This window comes from Triticum aestivum, chromosome 1B (assembly GCF_018294505.1).
Source record: "Triticum aestivum cultivar Chinese Spring chromosome 1B, IWGSC CS RefSeq v2.1, whole genome shotgun sequence".
In the NCBI taxonomy this organism is placed as follows: domain Eukaryota; kingdom Viridiplantae; phylum Streptophyta; class Magnoliopsida; order Poales; family Poaceae; genus Triticum; species Triticum aestivum.
In genome coordinates, this window is record NC_057795.1 from 286,411,905 (window position 1) to 286,433,856 (window position 21,952).

Sequence of the window (21,952 nt, forward strand, 5' to 3'; positions counted from 1 at the left end):
TAGCCTATGAACAGGCTTTGAGGTATACGATGTAATGTCTTTAGCTGCTTTCCATATGAAAAATATGTCTGTGCATAGATAGTAGCCCCTGAGACTCTGTTCGACTTTTGGAAAAACGCTGAACAGAGGATCGATAATATTGCAGAAGATATGTACTTGTCTATTTTGAGAAGCAGGCTTCACTATTAGCAGCAACCGCCCAGGCCGCTGAAGTATCTGAGCTCAAGTGGAGGCTGGGGCTGGCCGATGAGGATCTTGTCTGCATCAACAAGAGGTTTGAGAGGCGCAAGGTATGTTTTTGAAAAAAATGCTTACACACCTAAAGTAATATACCCATGTGGGGTCTAAGCTCCTATGTTGCCCTTGTTCATTATTGCAGGTAGTGCAGCCGTGGTCGAGGCCCTGAAGGGCGACCTCGCCCGAGCCAAGGAGCAGGGACGAGTGAGCCAAGCAGCTGCTGACAAAGCGTTTGCAGATTTAAAGGTCGAGCAGGTTGCCCGCCGCCAATGTGAGGAGCCGGTAACCGAAGTAGAACAAGAGCTCAAGGATGCCGCCAGCCAGTGCGAGTCCTTGCAAGAGAATAATAAGGCCCAAGCGGTCAAGCTGACAAAGGCTCTCCAGGAGGGCAAGGAGGCACGGACCAAGCTCCGGGCGGCGCACGAGGAGGTCAAGCAGGCCGAGCAGATAGCGGCTGGTAAGCCCTTTCTTTTATAGAGTAAGTTTGGCAGTCAGAAGTATGCCTCGCTCACTTGACTGTGGAGTTCTCTAGACGCCTTTGCAGATCTTCCGAAGAGTGCCACCGATGCCGCGCAGTTCTTCCGGGCCCAGGAGGGGCACATGACGGCGAAGCTATTCTGGTCACAGTTCGCGACATAGGAGCACCCAGCATTGTTGAACGACCAGATGACGCAGTGGGCCGAGCTGCATAGGATGTTCGGATTGGCATGAGGGACGTCATAGTCCGGCTATGGCCAGCCGAACCCATTCCAAACAGCTACTTCGGCCTGGTGCAGCGACTCGTCGGCGCGCTACCCCGAATTAACGCGGTCAAGCGGTCGACATGCATAGAAGGTGCGCAGATGGCCTTCGCCCGCGTCAAGATGCACTGGGCGAAAATGAAGGCCGCCGTTGTGGCAGTTGAGGGTCCACCAAGAGGCAAGGACCACCGCAAGACGGAGCACTATTTCAAAGACGCCCTTGAGGGTGCCCATTCGATAGAGGGTCAATGCTCGAAGGATATCATGTTTGAGTAAATGTATCTGACCTGACCAGGCGTTGTGCCATGTGCTGAAGCTTTTGTAATATATTTGTGCCTTTTTATCTTAAAGTATTTTTCCTCCTGTGTAGGCTTTTTTATCCCTGAGAGTTTGCCAGTCGTCGGCTTCAGCCCCCACGTAGATACTACAGAGGTGTTCGAAATAGGACATGACTACACTTGACCCAACGTCTTGGTCCATAAAGGAGGTGTCAGCGCGGCGAACCAGGCAATCAGACTATGCGGCTTTATCACTCTCACTTAGCCATAGGAGTTTAACAATGGGACTGTTAGATAGCCCTTGGTGCATATGCGTCTTATCCAAACTTGGGTGCCTTATGCGCGTGACTTGGAGGGAGCCAGTCCTTCGTGTAATACGAAAGAAATCGCGAGAGATTTAGTAAGTCGCTGAATTGCTGACCAGCTCTCGCCGCATCATGACAGTCAGTTTTCGACTTTCTTTACTGAGGTGCTTGACCGGGTGAACCAGAAACACAATCGCAGTAGTTCTCCCTTTACTACCTTAGCCGAACAAGAGGTAAGGTAGTAATCACAGGAGCCGGGCAACCCAACTATTGACCAAAGACATGATTCGGAGCCAATGCATATAATGCCATATTTGAGACGCTGAAGTGCACTTGTTCGGACTTCTTCTTTTCTTTGAAAGAATATATGTGGCCGGATAGAGCCCCTAGTGATTTAAATCGTACCGAGGTGTATAAGTCAATCTGGCGTAAAGAGGGAAGACCGATTAAGAAATAAGCCAATACTGAACTGGTTTGGACAAAACTGTTTCCACTATGGTCTGATTGATACATCAAAACGTGCTCTTACAGGGAATGCCACAAACATCAAGGCTATTTTACATGCCAAGAATTTGAGAACGGGGGAAAAGCTCTATACAAGTCCTTAGGAAAAAGGTGGTCTTGAAGATCCTTTGGACACCCTGCCGCACGTCTACGCCGCTTTTCACCTTTGGTGTAGGATCCTTTAAGAGGATCAGTGATCAAGTATACAGAAGGGGCCTGGTAAGGGGCCCTTTGCGCCATCGACAAGTGATTTGGGTTTTAAAGAACCTGAAATAAGAAAAAAGAAGAAGAAGAAGGAGATTAAGGTCCGAATAGGGTCAAGCCGTATTGTGGACTTTGTCCTTAATGTGCCTCCGTCCCTGCCCATGGTATTTTTAATGTGTAGTTATGTACGCGCGGTACGTATGCCGCGATTGGGTGGGGTTTGGATAGAGGCTGAATTGCTAATCCAACTCTGGACAAGCCAAACTATTATTCTATAGGGTAGACCGGACTTGTTCGACAGTGTCTGGGGGCGTGACTGCCGATGTAGTATTCGGCTTAATAAGGCCACCCTGTACGTCGGCTGCGAGGGCCGCGGTATGCTCCTTAGTACGGAGGGAGCGCTCCATGTTTCCATTGACTGTTATGACACCGTGTGGTCCGGGCATCTTAAGCTTTATATAGGCGTAGTGTGGGCCCGCATTGAAACGGGCGAAGGTAGTTCTTTCGAGCAGTGCATGATAGCCGCTGCAGAAGGGGACGATGTCGAAGATCAAGTCTTTGCTTCGGAAATTATCTAGTGAGCCGAAGACTACTTATAGCGTTATTGACCCTGAGCAGCAGGCCTCTACGCCGGGTATCACTCCTTTAAAGGTGGTTTTAGTGGGCTTGATTCTTGGCGGATCAATACCCATTTTGCGGACAATGTCCTGATAAAGCAGGTTAAGACTGCTGCTGCCGTCCATGAGGACTCACATGACATGGAATTTGTTGATAATTAGATGGAGGACCAATGCTACCGAACCTCCATGACGGATACTGGTCGAATGGTCTCTACGATCGAAAGTGATCGGACAGGCTGACCAGGGGTTGAATTTTGGGGCGACCGGCTCTACGGCGTAGACGTCCCTGAGCGCACGCTTGCGCTTCCTCTTGGGGATATGTGTAACATGTATCATGTTCACTGTTTTTATCTCGGGGGGGGGGGGGATTTCTTCTGTCCCCCTGTGTTTGGTGGGCGGGGCGCTTCATCGTCTTCGCTTGGCGGCTCTTTCCCCTTGTGTTCGGTGTTTAACTTAACAGCATGTTTAAAGACCCAACAATTTCTATTAGTATGATTGGCAGTCTTGTTAGGGGTGCCATGAATCTGGCAAGGCCGATCAAGTATTCTGTCCAAACTGGATGGACCATCTTTGTTTCCTTTGAATGGCTTCTTCCGCTGACCGGATTTAGAGCCACCGAATCCGGCGGTAACCTCCGTATCTTCGGCATCTTCATTGTTGCTTCAACGCTTGTGTTTGTTGCATCGTGGCCTACCGTTGCCATCTCTGGCTTCGGAGGTGCCAGGGTCGCTGGTACTGTTGCTTCTACGAGCTAACCATCTATATATCTTCCCCTGCGCAAAAGCGGGTCATGAGTGCAGTAAGGGCTGCCATGGACTTCAGCTTCTCTTGGCCGAGGTGTCTGGCCAGCCATTCGTCGCGGACGCTATGTTTAAAGGCCGCGAGGGCTTCAGCGTTCGGGCAATCGACAATTTGGTTCTTTTTAATTAAGAACCTAGTCCAGAGTTTGCGGTCTGACTCTCCAGGTTGTTGGACTATATGGCTTAGGTCATCGGCGTCTGGAGGCCGGGCATATGTGCCTTGGAAGTTGTCTCTAAAGGCATCTTCTAGGTCTTCCCAGCTACCGATGGAGTTTTCTGGGAGGCTGTTTAACCAGTGTCGAGACAGTCTGAGGGAGTCCTGGACTAGGGGGTGTCCGGATAGTCGAACTATCATCATCGACCGGACTCCAAGACTATGAAGATACAAGATTGAAGACTTCGTCCCGTGTCCGGATGGGACTTTCCTTGGCGTGGAAGGCAATCTTGGCAATACGGATATGTAGATCTTCTACCATTGTAACCGACTCTGTGTAACCCTAGCCCTCTCCGGTGTCTATATAAACCGGAGGGTTTTAGTCCATAGGACGAACAACAATCATACCATAGGCTAGCTTCTAGGGTTTAGCCTCCTTGATCTCGTGGTAGATCCACTCTTGTACTACCCATATCATCAATATTAATCAAGCAGGAGTAGGGTTTTACCTCCATCGAGAGGGCCCGAACCTGGGTAAAAACATCGTGTCCCTTGTCTCCTGTTGCCATCCACCTAGACGCACAGTTCGGGACCCCCTACCCGAGATCCGCCGGTTTTGACACCGACATTGGTGCTTTCATTGAGAGTTCCTCTGTGTCGTCACCGATAGGCTTGATGGATCCTTCGATCGTCAATAACGATGCGGTCCAGGGTGAGACTTTTCTCCCCGGATAAATCTTCGTATTCGGCGGCTTTGCACTGTGGGCCAATTCGCTTGGCCATCTGGAGCAGATCGAAAGCTACGCCCCTGGCCGTCAGGTCAGATTCGGAAGTCTAAACTTCACGGCTGACATCCGCGGGGACTTGATCTTCGATGGATTCGAGCCACAGCCGAGCGTGCCGCACTGTCATGATGGGCACGACTTAGCTCTGCTGCCGGATAGTGTCTTGGAGGCCGCACATGAGTCTGCTCCGACCCTTAACTCGGAGCCGACCACAGATCGAGGATGGGTGGCTAGACACCGCCTCGGGGGCTGCAACCTCTACGGCGATGGAGCCGAATACTGACTTTGTCCCTTGTGAGGCTCGTGACTCCGAGGTGCCGGACTCCTCACCGGACTCCAAACCTCCCGCGCCCCCTCCAATCGAATCCGATTGGGCGCCGATCATGGAGTTCACCGCCGCGGACATCTTTCAACACTCACCTTTTGGCGACATCCTGAATTCGCTAAAGTATCTCTTGTTATCAGGAGAGCCCTGGCCGAATTGCGGTCAGGATGCTTGGGATGCGGACGACGAAGAAATTCAAAGCCCACCCACCACCCACTTTGTAGCCACTGTCGACGATCTAACCGACATGCTAGACTACGACTCCGAAGACATCGACGGTATGGACGACGATGCCGGAGACGACGAAGAACCAGCGCCTACGGGGCACTGCAAGACCACCTCGTCATACGACATATATATGGTGGACATCCCAAAGGATGGGAATGGTGAGGAAGCAACGGAGGAAGACTCCTCCAAGAAACAGCCCAAGCGTCGGCGTCAGCGGCGCCGCTCTAAATCCTGGCACAGCAAGAATGGAGATTCCGGCACCGAAGATAATAACACCCCAGAGAGTGCCGAAGACAACCCCCTCCAGCAAGATTCAGCATAGGAGGACGGAGAAGCCAGCCCTCATGAGAGAGCGGCAGACGAAGAGGTAGAGGATGATAATTACATGCCTCCCTTCGGAGACGAGGCAAGCCTCGACGACGACGAATTCGTCGTGCCCGAGGATCCCGTCGAACAAGAGCGTTTCAAACGCAGGCTTATGGCCACGGCGAACAGCCTAAAGAAAAAGCAGCAACGGCTTAGAGCTGATCAAGACCTGCTAGCCGACAGATGGACTAAAGTCCTTGCGGCCGAAGAGTATAAACTCGAACGCCCCTCCAAAAGCTACCCCAAACGCAACTTGCTCCCCCGATTAGAGGAGGAGGCATATAAACCTGCATCACCAGAGCACAATACGGCTGACCGACCACCTCGTGGCCGCGACAGAGAGGCCTTTAGGCCCCCCATTAGAACCGTACCCCGGCATCGCTTGAAAAGCACAAAGCCGCAGGGGAACGCTCCAGACTTGCGAGATATATTGGAGGATAAGGCAAGACAATCAAGATCGATCTACGGATCGCGTGGGCACCCCATGGCACGCGACGACAACAATCGCGCCGGACACAGCAAGTCCGGCCGGGCCGAACACAGTAGACAAAGCTCGTTTGAGCTACGTCGTGATATAGCCCAATACAGAGGCGCCGCACACCCACTATGCTTCACAGATGAAGTAATGGATCATCAAATCCCCGAAGGGTTCAAACCCGTGAATATTGAATCCTATGATGGCACAACAGACCCCGCGGTTTGGATCGAAGACTATCTCCTTCATATCCACATGGCCTGCGGTGATGATCTTCACGCCATCAAGTATCTCCCACTCAAGCTTAAAGGACCAGCTTGGCATTGGCTTAACAGCTTGCCAGCAGAATCAATTGGGTGTTGGGAGGACCTGGAAGCCGCATTTCTTGACAACTTCCAGGGCAATTATGTGCGACCACCAGACGCTGATGACCTAAGCCACATAATTCAGCAACCAGACGAAACGGCCAGACAATTCTGGACACGGTTCTTAACAAAGAAAAATCAAATCGTCGACTGTCCGGATGCAGAGGCCCTCGCAGCCTTCAAACATAACATCCGCGACGAGTGGCTTGCCCGGCACCTAGGAAAGGAAAAGCCGAAATCCATGGCAGCCCTCACATCACTCATGACCCGCTTCTGTGCGGGAGAGGACAGCTGGCTAGCCCGCAGTAACAACCTCAGCAAAAATTCTGGCAGTCCGGATAACAAGGACCGCAATGGCAGGTCGCGTCGCAACAAAAACAAACGCCGCGTTAACGGCGATAACACTGAGGATACGACAGTCAACGCCGGATTCAGAGGCTCCAAACCCGGTCAGCGGAAAAAGCCATTCAAAAGAACTACTCCGGGTCCGTCCAATTTGGACCGAATACTCGACCGCTCGTGCCCGAAGTTCAATGTCAGGACCCCGACTCAATGCCACATCGATCTAGCATGTAACACCTCATATCACTTTGCGGCCTCACGCACGGTATTCCCACGGGTGTCGCCTTACCTTTGCCCGGGACCGTTTGCGTCTTTTGGCACACGTATATGATAGTGTCGCTAGCATCCATATGATAAGGAGCCCGGGCTGACATGGCTAGTCGTAAATCCAAAGTGGCACAGACTTACGGGGACAGGCATCCATGACCCAGCATCGAACGTGTCGGTCATCAGCGAGTGAATCCAGGCTGTAGCACTGGGCTAGCAGGACTCCGGTGGACCGGGCTGTAGCGGGCTAACAGGACTCCGGTATTCATCGCGTGACATTTCCCCGAAGGGACAGACATAAGAACGAAGAAGGACACATGCCGGCCAGCCTAAATGTTTCAGAGTAGTAGAAAGCTACCATGGCTCAGTGGAAACACTAGGAGACATTTCCCGGTAAGAGAGGCTGCTAAGAATAAACAACTAGATAGTCAGATCCCACACATACCAAGCATTTCAATAACATACACACAATATGCAAATACAACATGGCATCACAACATGACTCTATGACTCAAGTAATTATTTATTAGGCTCCGAGGAGCGAGATATTACAAACATGGGTCTTATGACCCAACAATCAGAGCATGCAAGTCAAAGCACATGCGGAAGCTATGATGTCTGAGTACATACATCTATAAATGAAAAAGGCTGAGAAGCCTGACTATCTACCAGATCCTGCCGAGGCACAAGATCGTAGCTGAGGTAACAAGCTAAACATCGAAGACCACGCGGAATTACTAGTGAGACTGAAGTCTCTCTGCAAAACATAAAATAGGCAAACGTGAGTACAAATGTACCCAGCAAGACTTACATCAGATCTATCTACATATGCATCATTATCAACAAAGGGGGTGGTGGAGTTTGACTGCAGCAAGCCAGCTTTGACTCGGTGGCTAACCTGAACTACGACTGCAAGTAACTCTTTTGAGGTGGCGCACACGAGTCCACATATTCACCATATCAATACACCACTATGGATCCGCTCCCGTCTCCCTACGAGAACGCCATCCATAGCACTCACGCTTATCTTGCGTATTTTAGAGTATCCACTTTCACTTGTCTATGAACTGTACAAGGGGTCCAAGTTTCCATATCCGAGGAATCCGGCTATTCGAATAGATGATGATAACCCTACAGGGGTGTACTTCTTCACACACGCTCTCGCCACTTACCGCCCTGTACACGTCATGTACCTCGGCAACCTTCAAGCGGAAGCCGGGCGAGGGAGTCGGCCACGACCTGACTAACCGAACAAGTCTCTAGTCCAGGTTTATCGCCTATTCGGGTTCCATCCGCAAGGAGATCCGGCCGGGGTGTCGCTTACGGCCCCAAACGATGTGTGCAGGGTTCCCAAGCCCACCAACCGGGTGCCACTTGGTACACCGTGCCACTGTGCCTAGTCTGTCCCAAGCGCACCTGTACCGGGTGCCACTTGGTAGACTACTAACACTACCTACAAACACCAGAAACTAGTTGCAACTCCTGGACAGAGATCATGTTGATTAATAAGTCGAGAGGGGTCGAGTTACCGGAACCCAATGTGTGGTAGTAACTGGTCATGGATCACAAACACAGAACTCAGTTCCTGAGGACGGCTGCAATGAGACAACCCACCATGTACTCCTACATGGCCTCTCACCGCTACCTTTACCAAATCGTGTTCACACGCTTAGCTCACACACCGTAGGACATGTTCACACACCTCTGATTCATCCCCGATGAATCAGACCTGACTCAACTCTAAGCAGTAGCAGGCATGGCAACAAGCATGAATGAGTAGGCACATCAGGGCTCAAACAACTCCTACTCATGCTAGTGGGTTTCATCTATTTACTGTGGCAATGACAGGTCATGCAAAGGATAAAGGGGTTCAGCTACCGCAGCAAGTATCAAAATGTCGTTGTTGTCCTAATGCAGTAAAAGAGAGCAGGAGCGAGAGAGTGGGATTTTATCGGAATGAACAAGGGGTTTTTGCTTGCCTGGCACTTCTGAAGATAACATTGAGTCTTCATCAGTGTCAACGATCACATCATCGGTACAACGTCTACCGAGGGAGAACAACACCGGCAAACACAGAAGAAACACGATCAATGCAATGCGCAATATGATGCATGCTATGACATGGCAATATGAATGTGTTTTGAGCTAATGCACCTAGCAACAGATTAAATGAAGTTGGTTTGAATACAAGATTCAAATTCAAACCCCATATGTGATTATTTAAATGCCATTCACTTCATTTGTCCTAAACAGTAGTGATAAGTTGTTCTAACATGCATGGAAATGGTACAGATGGATTCCTTGAATTTTTCTGATAATTTTTTATATATAATTTATTTAATTTGGAGTTACGGTTAATTTTCTATGATTTATTGAAGTTTTTAGCTATTTCTGGAATTTCCTGATTATTATAAAATAAACTAAATTCCAGAAAAGGAATATTGCGTCAGCATGACCTCACCCTGACGTCATCAGGTCAACAGGGCGGGTCCAGGTCAAACCTGACGTGTGGGGCCCACACGTCAGTGACACGGGTTAAACAGGGGGGTTTAGTTTAGTTTAATTAAAGATTAGGGCACTAGGGCCCACATGTCAGTGTCAGCAGGGGGTAATTAGTTTAACTAATCCGATTAGTGCTAATACTAATTTAGTTAGTGGCCAGAGGCCCACACGTCAGTGACAGAGAGGGGAGGGTCAAACCGGGCAGTGGGTCAACGGTCGCCGGCGTTTAGCCGCCGGCGAGTCCCGACGCGGTGGTGCGCTGCGGAAATGGCCTACAGAGCGCCGTTTGGCGCGCGGAGCACGACTACGGGATGCAGATGCTCGTCCGCATCCAACCAGGGTGGTGGCGCGGCCGGGGAGTGGCCGGAGAGTGGTCGGCGACGAGCTTTAGCGGCGGCCGGAGTTCGGATGAGTTGCGGGTTTGGTGTTGCAGCGAGCAAACGAACCAACTAACGCGCTAGCCATGCTCTGTGTGCAGCCTCGAGTTCGTTGGACGCTGGTGCGCGACCAAAAGGTCACCGGAGTGACGCCGACGTCGAGCTCGTGCGGCGGTGGGTTTCGGCCTTGATGGAATCAGCGGCCAGAGCGGGAGGTAGGGCACGGGGAGAGGGGAAATCGGGTCAAAGGCTCACCGCGGAGCTGCAGGGAGGGTTAGTGGGCTCGGGGGTGCGCCGGAGTGGCCGAATCGACGGAGAAGGGCGCCGGGGCCGAAGCTTGGAGATGATGACGATGGCGGCTGCTCGGGGCCCTTCTGGTCGCGTGAGACGGCGAGGAGGACGAGGGCGGAACAGCGGAGCTTTGGGAGGCGTCGGGGAGGCGAGACGGTGGCTGTGGCCGCGCGAGCGCTGGTCGGCGGCGACGGCCTCCATTCGGTCGCGGGAGGGGAAACAGAGGAGCGAGGGGGAGGGAGGTCCCGAGAGCGAGGGAGAAGTGAGAGGGGGTCGGGGGCTGCGTGGCGTCGCGGGAGGGACCAGGGAAGGAGGAGGCAGCCAGGCAGGGAGGAGGTGGCCTCCTCGGCCGCGCGCGTGCGAGCACGCAGCTGCTCCCACTGGTAAGAGGAAGACGACAGGGGGGGAGTAGCGGTGGCGGGCTGGGCCGGCTGGGCCGGTTGGTGGCACCAGGTAGGCTGCGGGTAAGTGGCCCAGGTAGGTTTTCTGCTCTGTTTTATTTTTTCCTTCTTCTGTTTTGTTTTATTTAATTTATTTTGCCACTGTTTTGAATTTAAAATAATTCAAACAATGCCAAAAACTCCTCTGAATACTTTATATTGCTAGATGGACTTTTCCAAAAGCTTATAACATATTTCAGGGGTATTTGAAATTATATTCTAATTATATGAATATAACTCAAATTCAAATAGCTAATGAATTAAATCCAAAGTCCCAAAAATAAATCCTTAAAAATGTTCAATATTTTGGTTGGGACCAGAACCCTTGCCAAAAATTATCAAACATTTAAGAAGAGCATTTTGGAACAATGAATGAGATTTCTAGGGTTTTTGCCCCTCTTTTATTTAAGTTTTTGAGGCTTCCAAATTTCCTCAGTTCAAGTTTTCAAAATTTAAACATGACGCAAACACTAGGCAGCACCAGAAGCTAGGGATGTGACAACTCACCCCCACTAAACAAGAATCTTGTCTCGAGATTCAAGCGTAGGGTAAGATGAAGGGGAAACGCAAACTAGTATAATCTTCACGATCCAGGTTGCACTTCAAATGAACGTTGATTCAATCACCATCTTTGTCTTGTCGTCTAGCTCTGAGAACTCCAACTAGCATGACAGCAAGAGGAAAGGAAAGACCATAAAAGAATTGTTCTTCCCGAAGGTCGAACAACTCAGGATTAATCCACGGTATGAGACATAGCAACATCTCTCGAGCTGAGAGACAAAGCACACATCCATAGGAATGGAGTGAAGCAGATGACAAAGGTTCACTAGGTAGACAACAATTCCAGACTTAAGAATGTGGTGATCGGTTGTCAACGTAGCGAGGAGTTGAGTTGCCATGATACCACAGCGAGGCACCTTAGGGATGGTGACTCGTAGATATATCCCCTTAAGTGGCAAAAAGAATTACCTTTGATTCAGAGATCATTGAAACTCTTTATACCAGCCTAAGGAAAATCTCGAGCGATCGTTTGGAGGGGTTCGGTAGAATGGCATACCCGGACTTGGATGATGTGGATTACCTTGTTGAAGACAACGTAATGGATGAATTTGCTTATCACCGGAAATGGATGAGACCCATGGTAGAATGGCACATTGGCGGTGCAAGCTGGGAACAAAATGCAAATGCTGGGAATGATTCTGATAACTGGGGAAGAACCCAACAATAAAGAGTGAATTCACTGTTTGAAAAGGTCATAGCATTGCCGAGGAAACTGAGAGCAAACCCAGTTAGTGCCGATGATAACACCTAGCGCTTGTGCGTGCTCTCAAGAACTTGAGCATTTCCATATTCATCAAGGTTTTACCAACATCCGTGTCAAGGATCCTGGCAACACAACATACCACCATGATGAACAACGATGGACTATGCAGATGCATAGGAAGATAACATCAACTCAGATTTCACCCTAGCAAGGCCAAGGAAACAAAATCTGGATGATCGACCGAGAGACATTTAGCACTCCGCTTCCAATGTTCTCCTTGACGTGCTAGTGTAACCCATTCATAGATATGGTTTGATAACTAGAACATCAAGTAAAGGTCGGACTTCGGAAGCAATAGAATCCATAAGGAATAGTTACGGAGGTAAATCCTACGAAATCCTTATGGGGAGGTGGCCAACTTCCCCAAACAAGATACTACAATAATAGGTCTTCCGGCTGGGTGTGTTGGCCACGACATCCACTTTACCGGTTATCGAGGGACCAATGTTATAGTTCTTGGGAAATGTTCCAACCATCATATCTTCCTGAGACTCAGATCTGGTTGGTGTCAGGATATTCCAGACTCATCGAGTCTAGGAAGAAAAATGAAAGTTTGCAACACAAATCGACGAGATGACGTTGCGAGATTCTCAGGAAATGAACTACGATAGCAAGCTCCAAAACATGAGCTGGTTCTGCTACAAACATGTGAACACGTTGTTCCAGACAAGCATGCCCACATGGTAGTCTTACAATAAAACACTACCGAGTTCTGGTTGGGAACCATAATCGAGGATATTGAAGTTTTGTGCATGACCTAGGATTAGCACATCAACTCCTTTTCCTTGAACAAATCAATCAGTGGCTTGGTGTGCTAGGGTATACATATGGAATGGAGGTTGCAAGTCTCCGAACCACCGAATACTTCACACGTATGCATGACTGACTTGGGATGATTCCAGAGGAAGTAAAACTAACTTTCTCAAATTCACGGCGGCAACTTTCACCAAATGCACGTGTATAAAAGGAAGTCACTCCTTTCATCGACAAATACTTCATGAGCCAGCATGAATAAAATGCTTTCAAAAGTTTCCAACACTAGCTTAATGTCCAACAAAATCATGGAGGTGATAAGGATGTTGTCAATGGGCTCAACAACAATTCATCTGGGTTTCCTTTTAAAAGGAATTCCATAGTTAAGTGAACAAGTGATAGCATTGGTCAGGCCAAAGATGTAATGGTGTATGCTCGAGGGATCAACCACGAATAAGACAGCATTACGAGCATCATTGGTACTGATTTGATTTGATGATAGCCCACACTCAAATCAAGGGATTGATATGACAATAGGTCCAGCAACTGATCACAGGGACCAATCGATGAAGATATCATCTTTCTTCAACACACACTACACAAGATTATTCCTTTGGAACGAACTAAGTCAGGCAAGCTTTTATCCTCCAACTCTCCAAGTTGTTGTCTAGCTTAACCAGCTAGCTCAGGGATATCTAACACCGATTCTTGGAGAGAAGGTGGTTCACAAGAACCCAACTTGATCACGAGCTCAACATAACGGTTAGGTGACGACCTGGTGATACTTCCGAGAAGATATTCAGAAAATCATGAACCACCGTTATGTTACTAAGCTCGAGAACAATCTCGCTTTTCAGGACAAGATGATATGATCAAAAAGAAAAAATGAGGGATTGACACAATCCTAGCTCATTGATCGAAGAGTGCACCGGAAATAAGGACTAGGTAGCACGATCAATCTTAGAATGGTGATTCAATAACCAACATACTAAGAATAAGATTATTGTCCATTAACTACCAAGCAACGGAGTTGCTAGGAGTATTGATTTCACACATCACGGTACACTTGTCGGCATTCCGGTTACAACAACACGGTAGCCGAGAAATGAATAATGATGGCGAGGAGTATCACTACGTCAAAATTCATGAGAGTTGGTGCAGTTCTCATGACAATTCTGACATAAAGGGGGTAATACTCCAAGGTAGAACAGAACAAAAGTTGGATTGGCATTTGATCTGCGGAGTACAATTGTTTTGACCCAATCCTAGATATGGATGAGGTACTGGAGTTTGTTTCTCCTAGTCATTCCGGGATAGAATGGCTTGACAGACCACAAGAGTAATAGGCATCGATGAACGAATGCACACATAATCTTGACTATCAATTGATAGACGAGGGTCAGAATGCAACTAAAGAGAACAACTCAAAGGAACATATAATTTTCTGAGTTGTGGATGCATAGATTAGTATGTCGAACCAAGTTCAACATATTTCTTCCGGATAACCCATGCAGAAAGGTAGAACTGGCAGAGTCACGATTTATGAATGGAGAACTCCTCAAAAGTACTCTAATTGTGATTTTTTTTGATCCAATAAACATCTGCCATAAGTAGTTCATGGTATTTGGAAGAAGAAGATACCACGGACTTCAAGGACTATCGCAAAGGGTACTAATATCCTGAAGGAACTAGCAAACACTATCAACGTGAAGTAAGTAGGGTGAATCTCGGGTTTAAGAACCCAGGAATAGAATGCCTACTAACTAATAACATCACGGGATGCTTTCGAGAATAAAGGCCAGAATCATCACACTGGGGCACAAATCATGGCTAAATTACTAGATGATCCCCTAAGACACCTAGGGTCATAATACCAGCTCCAACATATATGTCAAGGCAATAAAGTACCTCAACTCACTGATTAGTGTGCTTAATCTGGCCCGAAAGGACATCAGGAACGGAAGGAAGGGATTTGCAAATGCATCAGACTGTTTAGAAACCTGGGATGACTCGGACAGCATAACGGCTGTAAATGCTCAAAAAGATTTGAGACATTCACAAAAATGGTGGCATAACCACTCAGAAGCACAATAATAAGGTTTGGAGATCAACAATTAACATACGGAAGTAGTAGGAACTGGACTGAGGCTTAAGTCCAACAGTTCTATAGGTCTACGGATTAGTAACACGTGATCCTGATAGAAAGATGAGAAGACCTAGTTCCTTAACCCCATAGGAAAGATAAGATGACTCAGATCAGAAGGCATAAGGTACAAGGAGTAAAAAGAGCCTTACGTTCCATCCCACAATCAATTCCCTTACATAACTAAAGCATTTCTAGACTCAACTTCGACCAGTTTGGCTTGGTAATCCTACAGGCAGTCAAGCTCTGATACCAACGCTGTCAGGACCCCGACTCAATGCCACATCGATCTAGCATGTAACACCTCATATCACTTTGCGGCCTCACGCACGGTATTCCCACGGGTGTCGCCTTACCTTTGCCCGGGACCGTTTGCGTCTTTTGGCACACGTATATGATAGTGTCGCTAGCATCCATATGATAAGGAGCCCGGGCTGACATGGCTAGTCGTAAATCCAAAGTGGCACAGACTTACGGGGACAGGCATCCATGACCCAGCATCGAACGTGTCGGTCATCAGCGAGTGAATCCAGGCTGTAGCACTGGGCTAGCAGGACTCCGGTGGACCGGGCTGTAGCGGGCTAACGGGACTCCGGTATTCATCGCGTGACATTTCCCCGAAGGGACAGACACAGGAACGAAGAAGGACACATGCCGGCCAGCCTAAATGTTCCGGAGCAGTAGCAAGCTACCATGGCTCAGTGGAAACACTAGGAGACATTTCCCGGTAAGAGAGGCTGCTAAGAATAAACAACTAGATAGTCAGATCCCACACATACCAAGCATTTCAATAACATACACACAATATGCTCGATATGTGCAAATACAACATGGCATCACAACATGACTCTATGACTCAAGTAATTATTTATTAGGCTCCGAGGAGCGAGATATTACAAACATGGGTCTTATGACCCAACAACCAGAGCATGCAAGTCAAAGCACATGCGGAAACTATGATGTCTGAGTACAGACATCTATAAATGAAAAAGGCTGAGAAGCCTGACTATCTACCAGATCCTGCCGAGGCACAAGATCGTAGCTGAGGTAACAAGCTAAACGTCGAAGACCACGCGGAATTACTAGTGAGACTGAAGTCTCTCTGCAAAACATAAAATAGGCAAACGTGAGTACAAATGTACCCAGCAAGACTTACATCAGATCTATCTACATATGCATCATTATCAACAAAGGGGGTGGTGGAGTTTGACTGCAGCAAGCCAGCTTTGACTCGGTGGCTAACCTGAACTACGACTGCAAGTAACTCTTTTGAGGTGGCGCACACGAGTCCACATATTCACCATATCAATACACCACTATGGATCCGCTCCCGTCTCCCTACGAGAACGCCATCCATAGCACTCACGCTTATCTTGCGTATTTTAGAGTATCCACTTTCACTTGTCTATGAACTGTACAAGGGGTCCAAGTTTCCATATCCGAGGAATCCGGCTATTCGAATAGATGATGATAACCCTACAGGGGTGTACTTCTTCACACACGCTCTCACCACTTACCGCCCTGTACACGTCATGTACCTCGGCAACCTTCAAGCGGAAGCCGGGCGAGGGAGTCGGCCACGACCTGACTAACCGAACAAGTCTCTAGTCCAGGTTTATCGCCTATTCGGGTTCCATCCGCAAGGAGATCCGGCCGGGGTGTCGCTTACGGCCCCAAACGATGTGTGCAGGGTTCCCAAGCCCACCAACCGGGTGCCACTTGGTACACCGTGCCACTGTGCCTAGTCTGTCCCAAGCGCACCTGTACCGGGTGCCACTTGGTAGACTACTAACACTACCTACAAACACCAGAAACTAGTTGCAACTCCTGGACAGAGATCATGTTGATTAATAAGTTGAGAGGGGTCGAGTTACCGGAACCCAATGTGTGGTAGTAACTGGTCATGGATCACAAACACAAAACTCAGTTCCTGAGGACGGCTGCAATGAGACAACCCACCATGTACTCCTACATGGCCTCTCACCGCTACCTTTACCAAATCGTGTTCACACGCTTAGCTCACACACCGTAGGACATGTTCACACACCTCTGATTCATCCCCGATGAATCAGACCTGACTCAACTCTAAGAAGTAGCAGGCATGACAACAAGCATGAATGAGTAGGCACATCAGGGCTCAAACAACTCCTACTCATGCTAGTGGGTTTCATCTATTTACTGTGGCAATGACAGGTCATGCAAAGGATAAAGGGGTTCAGCTACCGCAGCAAGTATCAAAAATGTCGTTGTTGTCCTAATGCAGTAAAAGAGAGCAGGAGCGAGAGAGTGGGATTTTATCGGAATGAACAAGGGGGTTTTGCTTGCCTGGCACTTCTGAAGATAACATTGAGTCTTCATCAGTGTCAACGATCACATCATCGGTACAACGTCTACCGAGGGAGAACAACACCGGCAAACACAGAAGAAACACGATCAATGCAATGCGCAATATGATGCATGCTATGACATGGCAATATGAATGTGTTTTGAGCTAATGCACCTAGCAAAAGATTAAATGAAGTTGGTTTGAATACAAGATTCAAATTCAAACCCCATATGTGATTATTTAAATGCCATTCACTTCATTTGTCCTAAACAGTAGTGATAAGTTGTTCTAACATGCATGGAAATGGTACAGATGGATTCCTTGAATTTTTCTGATAATTTTTCATATATAATTTATTTAATTTGGAGTTACGGTTAATTTTCTATGATTTATTGAAGTTTTTAGCTATTTCTGGAATTTCCTGATTATTATAAAATAAACTAAATTCCAGAAAAGGAATATTGCGTCAGCATGACCTCACCCTGACATCATCAGGTCAACAGGGCGGGTCTAGGTCAAACCTGACGTGTGGGGCCCACACGTCAGTGACACGGGTTAAACAGGGGGGTTTAGTTTAGTTTAATTAAAGATTAGGGCACTAGGGCCCACATGTCAGTGTCAGCAGGGGGTAATTAGTTTAACTAATCCGATTAGTGCTAATCCTAATTTAGTTAGTGGCCAGAGGCCCACACGTCAGTGACAGAGAGGGGAGGGTCAAACCGGGCAGTGGGTCAACGGTCGCCGGCGTTTAGCCGCCGGCGAGTCCCGACGCGGTGGTGCGCTGCGGAAATGGCCTACAGAGTGCCGTTTGGCGCGCGGAGCACGACTACGGGATGCGGACGCTCGTCCGCATCCAACCAGGGTGGTGGCGCGGCCAGGGAGTGGCCGGAGAGTGGTCGGCGACGAGCTTTAGCGGCGGCCGGAGTTCGGATGAGTTGCGGGTTTGGTGTTGCAGCGAGCAAACGAACCAACTAACGCGCTAGCCATGCTCTGTGTGCAGCCTCGAGTTCGTTGGACGCTGGTGCGTGACCAAAAGGTCACCGGAGTGACGCCGGCGTCGAGCTCGTGCGGCGGTGGGTTTCGGCCTTGATGGAATCAGCGGCCAGAGCGGGAGGTAGGGCACGGGGAGAGGGGAAATCGGGTCAAAGGCTCACCGCGGAGCTGCAGGGAGGGTTAGTGGGCTCGGGGGTGCGCCGGAGTGGCCGAATCGACGGAGAAGGGCGCCGGGGCTGAAGCTTGGAGATGATGACGATGGCGGCTGCTCGGGGCCCTTCTGGTCGCGTGAGACGGCGAGGAGGACGAGGGCGGAACAGTGGAGCTTTGGGAGGCGTCGGGGAGGCGAGACGGTGGCTGTGGCCGCGCGAGCGCTGGTCGGCGGCGATGGCCTCCATTCGGTCGCGGGAGGGGAAACAGAGGAGCGAGGGGGAGGGAGGTCCCGAGAGCGAGGGAGAAGTGAGAGGGGGTCGGGGGCTGCGTGGCGTCGCGGGAGGGACCAGGGAAGGAGGAGGCAGCCAGGCAGGGAGGAGGTGGCCTCCTCGGCCGCGCGCGTGCGAGCACGCAGCTGCTCCCACTGGCAAGAGGAAGACGACAGGAGGGGAGTAGCGGTGGCGGGCTGGGCCGGCTGGGCCGGTTGGTGGCGCCAGGTAGGCTGCAGGTAAGTGGCCCAGGTAGGTTTTCTGCTCTGTTTTATTTTTCCTTCTTCTGTTTTGTTTTATTTAATTTATTTTGCCACTGTTTTGAATTTAAAATAATTCAAACAATGCCAAAAACTCCTCTGAATATTTTATATTGCTAGATGGACTTTTCCAAAAGCTTATAAAATATTTCAGGGGTATTTGAAATTATATTCTAATTATATGAATATAACTCAAATTCAAATAGCTAATGAATTAAATCCAAAGTCCCAAAAATAAATCCTTAAAAATGTTCAATATTTTGGTTGGGACCAGAACCCTTGCCAAAAATTATCAAACATTTAAGAAGAGCATTTTGGAACAATGAATGAGATTTCTAGGGTTTTTGCCCCTCTTTTATTTAAGTTTTTGAGGCTTCCAAATTTCCTCAGTTCAAGTTTTCAAAATTTAAACATGATGCAAACACTAGGCAGCACCAGAAGCTAGGGATGTGACATTCAACCCATGGTCCTCCTGCCCGATCACTTTTTATCGAAGGGACCACCCCACCAGTATCCGCCATGGAGGATTCGCCGCATTGGTTCTAGACCCAATCGTCGATGGATTCCACCTCACCAGAGTCCTGATGGACGGCGGCAGCAGCCTGAACCTGCTTTATCAGGATACAGTGCGCAAGATGGGCATAGACCCCTCAAGGATTAAACCAACAAAGACGACCTTCAAAGGCGTCATACCAGGTGTAGAGGCCAATTGTAGAGGCTCAGTTACACTGGAAGTGGTCTTCGGATCCCCGGATAACTTCCGAAGCGAGGAGCTAATCTTCGACATAGTTCCGTTCCGCAGCGGCTATCATGCTCTGCTTGGACGGGCCGCGTTTGCAAAGTTCAACGCGGTGCCGCACTACGCATACCTCAAGCTCAAGATGCCAGGCTCTCGAGGAGTCATCACGGTCAACGGGAACACTGAACGCTCCCTCCGAACGGAGGAACACATAGCGGCTCTCGCAGCAGAAGTACAGAGCAGCCTCTTAAGGCAATTCTCGAGTCCGGCTATTAAGCGACCGGACACGGCTAAACGCGCCCGGAGTAACCTACAACAAGACCACCTGGCACGTTCCGAGCACGCGTAGCAATGCGGCCCCAACCCCTGCCCTTGCAAAATTGCAAGACTGGTCCTTCGCATACATCATTACGCTCTGGAGATACCATGGGCATAGGGGGAGGGGCATGATCACGACAGGCCCAAAGTGCGGCTCAACCACACCAGGGGCTCCCAAGTGTGTCATCTTTTTTTCTCTTTTCTTATCCACAGGACTCCATTTACTAGAGGCCCTATCCGGCAGTAGACCTGCAGAACTCACGATGCAACAGCCAGGGAAGGAGAAATGCTACTACGAACACTCAGGTGGTCTCCATTACGAGCATTAAATCTGTTTTATACACCATTCCGCAGCCGACCCCTAGAGGGGGACATGTTTAATAGTCCCATCCCTTGCTTACCGCACTATTTGTATCGTTCTGCATTCATGGCATTATTTCTTAAATAAACAATGCATCGCTTTTTGCTTATAATTGCATTTCTATCTTATACATATGTTCATTTATGACATGTTGCATCCGTACACTTTGGTACAACTAAATACACCAGGGGCTTAAGTTCCCCACATTATGGTGTGATAAGTCCGAACACTTTCACAAGTGCGGCACCCCGAACTTATAGCATTATATGCATCGGCTCCGAATCATGTCTTGGGTCAATAGTTGGGTTTGCCCGGCTCCCATGTTTTGGTACCTTACGTTCCATTGTATCGGCTAAGGTAGCACTGGGAGAACCACTGCGATTGCACCCCGGTTGAGCTAGGCGAGCGCCTCAGTGGAGAAAGCTAAAACTGACCGTCATGATAAGGCGAGAGCTGGTCGCTGTTCGAGAGGTTTTTTCGAGTCCCTAAAGACTTATGCCGCTTAGAGCGAGGAACCGGCTTTGTCCGGCCCAGGCGTGGATAGCGCCCCGAACTCGGTCTTCCGAACACTAGGGGCTTCGCCGAAATTTAAAATTATAGAATTCTATGGCTAAGTGAGAGTGTTCAAGCATTATAAGTCCGGTTGCCTCGTTTGTTGTGTTGAACGCCTCCCTAGATGGACCCAAAAATGGGAACAAGAGCGCTCAAGTTTATCCCGAACACCCCAGCACTTGTGGCATGGGGGCTGAAGCCGATGACTTGCCATCTCTCAGATTTGATAAACGGCCGCACAGAAGGTAATATTTTAAATTAACAAGCGTTGCTTAGCGCACATGAACAAAGTTTTCAGCGTACAAGATAACAAAATGCGAGTCTACTCAAATATTACATCTTTGGAGCACTCACCCGCAATCATGCAGGCACCCTTCAGGACACTCTTATAATACATTTCGGGTGTGTGATACTCCTTGCCCGTCGGTGGCGCGTCCATCACAAGCTTCTCAACGTCCATCCTGCCCCAGTGCACCTTTGCACGGGCAAGGGCCCGACGGGCACCTTCAATGCAGGCGGAGTGCTTGACGACTTCAACCCAAGGACACGCGTCCACCAGCCGCCGCACCAGGCCGAAGTAGCTCCCAGGCATGACCTCCTTGGGCCACAGCCAAACTATGAGGCCCTTCATGGCCTGTTCGGCCACCTTGTGGAGCTCGACCAGCTGCTTCAGCTGGTCGCTAAGGGGCACCGGATGTCCGGCCTCAGCATACTGAGACCATAAGACCTTCTCTGTCGAGCTCCCCTCCTCGGCCCGGTAGAAAGCGGCAGTATCGGACACACTGCGGGGCAGATTTGCGAACGCTCCTGGAGAGCTCCGAATTCGGGTAAGTAATAGGTAATTCACATTCACATGCTTGCTTTGCATGAAAAATGCCTTACCCGCCGCTATCTTCTTCAACCCCTCGATTTCCTGGAGGGCCTTGTGGGCTTCGGCCTTAGCGGCTTTGGCACTCTCAAGAGCCAATGCAAGCTCGGACTCTCGAGTCTTTGAGTTGCGCTCCAAACTCTCATGTTTTTCCATGAGAGCCTAGAGCTCTTGCTGCACCTCCGCCACCCACGCCTCCTGCTTCTCTCGCTCAGCTCGCTCCGCGGCCGCATTGCGTTCGGCCGCGGACACCGCCTCCTTCAGGGTCGCCACCTCGTTCGTGGCCCC